The sequence below is a fragment of the Etheostoma spectabile genome, chromosome 16, assembly GCF_008692095.1.
Source record: "Etheostoma spectabile isolate EspeVRDwgs_2016 chromosome 16, UIUC_Espe_1.0, whole genome shotgun sequence".
Lineage (NCBI taxonomy): Eukaryota > Metazoa > Chordata > Actinopteri > Perciformes > Percidae > Etheostoma > Etheostoma spectabile.
The window spans coordinates 17,608,398-17,614,397 of record NC_045748.1 but is presented as its reverse complement, the minus strand read 5'-3'; the positions used below and the strand labels follow the sequence as shown (position 1 = coordinate 17,614,397).

General features: G+C 38.1%; 1 protein-coding gene across 1 annotated transcript in view; it reads right to left on the bottom strand.

The window, feature by feature from the left end:
• The window catches only part of astn2 (astrotactin 2), a 285,511-nt gene that overhangs the window by 136,710 nt on the left and 142,801 nt on the right, over window positions 1–6,000 (bottom strand). The window lies entirely within an intron of this gene.

The following is a 6,000-nucleotide window of genomic DNA, read 5'->3' as shown; positions in this document are numbered from 1 at the left end:
AAACGTAAACTGAACTGTGGCTATTCTTCAGAGAGCTCAAAGGCAGCAGATAAAAGGGGAGTGTACCAAAAAAAAAAAAAATTGGAAAGAGGAGGGTTCTGTGCTGGATTAGTTCATTTAAAAAAATTGCAAGTAAAATGAAAGCCAGTAAAAACACCACACAAGGAGTGGATGAGGAGGTGGTCATTAAACTTGAACTTCACTGAGCTGCTAATGCACTATTGCAACTGCACTCCTTTTTACATTTACAGTACAGTGGGCATTTGGCTGGAGTTAACTTGGGGGACATGAGCCATATCAGTGCCATCCATCTGCTATGTTATGAGTTTGGAACAGTTGCTTATTTGATGGCTCATTGATTTATTTATTTTTTATGAGCTTTTGACAAAGCACTTTACAATTTTCCACATACCCATTCACACACCAATGGTTGCGGAGCTGCCATGAGGGGCCCTGGCCTGCCCAATGGGAGTAACTCGGGGTTTAGTGTTGTAATCCACCCTTGTGATTAAAGGCGGAGCCGCTCCACCTCCTGAGCCACAGCCCCCCCAATAATTTGGGTTAGTCGCAATGAAATGTCCTAATACCATACGCTTTGGTACCTCACAATGGACAATGACATGATGACATGTCTGTGCCGCACACTTAGAGACACAACTGTGTTAAACAGGGGTGTGGTTTTTATACGTATCTGTTAAAATTCCGGAAGAGCCACAAGGCTGAAAAAATGAATTCATGCATCATTTTGAAGTTTAATGAGTCATTAAATCTGTTTATCTAGTTAAGAATTTGATGAATTCAACTTTTTTTATTGATTTCAACACATTAAACAATGAGTACTTACTATTAAGTGCAATGATAGATCTTCCAAACAGTTGCGATCAAAAGCTGTCTCCCTAACTAGATGGCTATATTTACGTAGATGGCTAAATCTTCTTCGGGATCTCTTTGCCGCTGATGGAGCCTGCATTAAGAACTTAGACAAAGGTTATTGCCCCATGAGGAGCTATGCCAATAAACCCTTTAAATCTGCAGGGGGATTTATAGGTTGAAAGCACCTCACTCTGAAGGAGAAAAGAGTTTGCTGTATGGTAGGGTATTTCAGTGCAGTCCAACGCCACTTGTGTATCAGAGTAGTTCTGAAAAACATCTGACAGGTGAGCCTTTACTGCTTCATCAGACATCCAAATGCCCACAGCTCCAAGTACAAAGTAAAGAAAGTTATCCCATGCAGTGATGATGCGGCTCACTGTTGGATTTTGAAACTGTGGGCCACATCTTTCTGAAAAAGACCTGACGAAAGGTAGGCAATGCAGAGAAATAATTCATAAATGGAATACAGAGAGTGTAAAAATAAGATACAGTACATTTTAGATAGCCTCGTTAGACAGACCATAACAGACTTTTAGTTTGAATAAATACATGTGAAAGGTTAATACTATATCTAACAATAATTGATACTATTTTATTCAGACACGGACAGAAACAAGCAGAAGCCCATATACTGTATTCCACACAAAACATCTCCCTCTAAAAGGCCATCAGTTAAGTTAGGTGTTTACTTTACTGAATTGCAGATATGATAGTATAATTTTAAAAATACCAAATTTAATTACTACAACAACTTATTAGGGCAGTAAATAACAGTCTTTCAAGGGGGTAATGAATGGCAAAATGTGAAGATTCTTTTTTTTTTAAATATATATCCAGCAAACAATGTTGAAGAAATTACATTTTATCTCACCTTGTGTAAAACCTTATGTTGACTTACAAAGCCGGAAAATCGCTCCAAGATTTTGTTTGACATGCTGGATACTGGTGAACTTTCTGCAGGTCAAGTTTGGCGCAAAGACATACTGTATGTCATGTGTTTATCATATATGAGCTGCCAAAGGTGACTTTTTTGACAGAATTGTCTATTTTCACAAATTAACTGAGCTGAGATTTTAGGCAAACCTAAATTGATTTGGAAATGTATGATGCTGATGGATGGTGTGAGGATTTGTGATAAGAAGCTGGTTTCAGAGATAAAGTGAGCTGTATTTGGAAGGGAAATTGCCTGTGAATGGCATAATCAGATTTGTAGTGGATTAGAAGTAGTATTGGAGTAGTCGTGATCATGGTGATCACCCATTAGAGTCTCCTTATTGCGGGATAAGTCTGTATGTGGTCTTTGCCAAACCCTGGGCCATGGGGCACACAAGTTAAGTTGCTTCACTGAAAAAGCATTTGGACAGCCCCATTTCTGACGTCTACGTTCAGCTGGAGCTGGAGGCTTGATTAGGCCTGCACTTTGAAATTTCTGTCTGCAGACTACAGTGTGATTAGTTATGGTAAAGTGGTCTCTTTGGCTATTAACTACCCACCTCTTCTGCAGTTCTTTGCTTTTGGGAAATGAGTGTGGAAACTGAGATTTCACTGGAAATATGACTCTTGCATAGAGCCTAGTCAGTGATGCCAAAAAGTTATGGTGGAGTGATTAGACCATGTTTTTGGCTTAATTAAGAGCTAATCACCTGTGATTGGAAATGGCCATTTGATGACAATTATCTAATTGTGCTCACACAGTCCCTTCCCATTCAAGCCAGGTTTCTACAGACACACAACTGATCCTGCACATGGGGATAGTACCATCCTGAATAAACACCAATATTAGATTGCCAATCAAATTCATCACCATTATGTCCCCGTTAAGTCCTCTTTCTCCACCTCGTTCCTTTGCTCTCTCACTGTAACCATCCTGTACTAAATTAAGAGCCAAAAACGTTAACAGTTCAAGTGGCAATCACTTGCGAACACAAATCAATTCTCTTCACTCTTCCACCTGTATAACAAACCTAATGTTGTGTTTCATTATAGTGATTCAAGTATATCACTGTGGTCGTGTGGATGATTTTTATTATTTTAAGGTTCATTATACAGAGACAGAACACAGACATTTCTAGGAGGAGAAGCTATTCTGCCCCAGGTCTTTGGGCTCAACAGAAACCTCACAGTATATGTATGTGTGTGTGAGTGCACATGCAAGTACTGTAAGCATTTGATAGAAGACTAAAGCAGGAGTATACACCCCAGCAGTTTCACTTCCAATTAGGTGAGATCGGAGGAGCCAGGGAGACATATTTTCAAATGAGGAAAACAAAGGCCGCTAAGGAGGTTCCCAGGTCTTTATGGTGTTAGTTATGATGATAGATGGAAAAGTTGTGGAGGCAATTTATTCCTCCTTCGTATGGCGTATAACTATATGAGATAGGACACCCTGACTAATAATGTAATAACTCATAATAATAAAGTATTTACTTGAGTCATAACTTTATCATGGCTACATCATCGGTTCAACTATTTCATATTATTTTTAAAATACAATCACCTATTATATAGTCACAATGTTATTATATATCCAAAAGCTGTTCCATGTTGTCTCCAAAACATAGTACTTTTTTGCTGATGACACAAATTAACTCTTCTGTGGAGACAACCTGGTTTCTGGATATTATGGAAAAGAAAATTAGCAGGATAAAAATCTGGTTTGATGAAAATAAGCCAACATTGAATTTTTTATTATTTTGTTTTTGTCTAAAAGAGTTGATTTGTTATAGCTGACTTAGTTAAAACATGGACGCTAATGGATGCAAACTGAATTTCTATTATGAATAATGACATTTTAGCGGGTATAGGAATAGAGAACTTCTTTCTACCCCTTTTGAACATGAATATTATTTGAGTTGCTTATTTGTTGCTTATATCTTGCTGATGATCTTGTTTTTTTCTCTTTTTATTGCTTATAAGTTTTACTTGGTGTTTGTATTTTTATTTTTTTAACACATTCAGTAAAAAAAAAAGTTGATTGATGGGTGCATTGTATTCTCAACCAATTTACAAAGACATTTTATTACATCTTCAGTATCAGGCTGTTATGACATCATCAGTTGTTACAAAGTTGTAGTCTGCTAGATGCCATACAGCTACCAAGCAATAAAAACATCATTCATACACTAACCTCCACACTAGCACTTGAGTCAGGGGGTGAAGGTGAAGGCAGAGAGGATTGATTATCCAGGCACATGGATACTGTGACTGGTAATCAACAGCGGCAGTCAAACAGTGTGACAGTGAAGCAGGATGATAGTGATAGAGATGGTGTGAGAATGTTCGGTGAAACGAAACCTGCTTGTGTTGATGGAGCACAAAGAAAGATAAAAAAAATTGTTTGGGAAAAAAACTGATGGACTCGTATATATGTAAAATACAGAAAGTTTCTTCGTGAATTGTGGGCATGTTTAGACGACAGTAGAAACGTGTTAAAGCCACCATATTTAATCTAATCTAAATGTAACCTTGGCAACCACAATGGTAGTGTAAAGAAATACAGTGTTAAACAGCAATGCACGCTTATACATACATAGATGCCGAACTGAATAATTTAAATTTAGAATCTCTGTGCGAAACACTGGGCCAGCTTTTATTAGAATGATGAAAAAAATCATACCCACGGGAGGTAGGTGAGCTGACAGTGCTGCAGCACTCCCACACCCATGTGGATGAGGTAGGCTATATATATTTGTGCAAGATTTTTTTTTGTTTGGTTTTGTTGCACCTTGCTGTCACCAGCAATATATTTATTCTTTAAAAAGTTTGTATTAGTTTTCTATTATGATGGTCAGGTTTTCTCAAATATAGCAGAGATAACAATCAATGCAGTGGATGTACAGTACAACCCACATGACACAGGTGTTATTGTTGTTGTTACTTTATTGCACCAATATGCATGTCAAATTTCACAAGCATATCTGTGTTTTGACCATTTTACAACGGACAAACTAGACATTTCACTTTGTGGCAATTCCACAAAATGCCTAGTTGTCAAATGTCAAGCAAAGTCATGTAACAACAGCCAGTTAGATTCAAAGACCAGCAGTCCATGTGTGTATGGCAAGCAGCTTCTTTGTGTTTAAGTTTTGTGTAGGTCTTGTGTTTAATCAAGACCTGCCCAAGCAGGTGTTTGTCACTTGTCAAAAGGTACAATACACACTTTGACAGTGCTTGTGGCCACAATTGCAGCATGCTCAAAAATGCCAGTGCACAGACAGCAGTACCTCCCTATGTGATTTACCCTTTAACATCTTACAACCAGTGGTATGCCCTATTGTTGGAATTGCAATGAATGCGTATGGATGAAAGATTGTTTCAGGTATGCTGTGTGTGTTTGTGTGTGTGTGTGTGTGTTTGTGTGTTTATCAATTAGTGCTAATGAACAGGTGCTACAATGCATGCTAGAAGACAATGACAGAAGTAAAAAGCTCTTTTGAAGAACACCTTTAATTTTGCTGCCAAGTGGATGTGGTTGCCCTAAGGAGATACAGCATACTATGGCAATTACTGATCAAATAATCTTGCTGCTGAAAAGGACAGATGGAAAGTCAAATAAATATAGAGTACTGGGGTATTGATGAATAAATGACTCCATCATTACATTACAAGCATTACTGATCTCACAACGCATAAACACACAGGGATTGAGGGAAGCATATGCACACCTGTCCGCACACATGAGGAATACACAGCATCTTCATGTGTACAGATTAAGTTGAGTTCCTGGAGCTCTACTACATTATGCATCAGCCCTTATCATACCCTTGACCAGGGTGACATAAAATTCACATACATTACAGATGTAATCCATACTAATGAGCTTAGACTTTATCTAGTTGGGCACAAAATACACAAGGGAGTTACTGCACTCAAGGGAAGATAAATATCATCAGGTTGCACGCTCAGCTTTTGTTGGTAGTTTAAATGTCAGCACAAATAAGCACACGATTGTAAGAGCTGATTGTGTATATAACAGTGGAGGCTGGGGATTATATACCTGGATGGGGCAACAGGTAATGAGGGCTTCTGCTTACACACTAATAATGTTGTTGTCCAGCTTGTTACTACGCTTTGACTTCCTCTATAGAAATGTTACATTTACTCTACAATTGTATAAGAAAAGCAAAC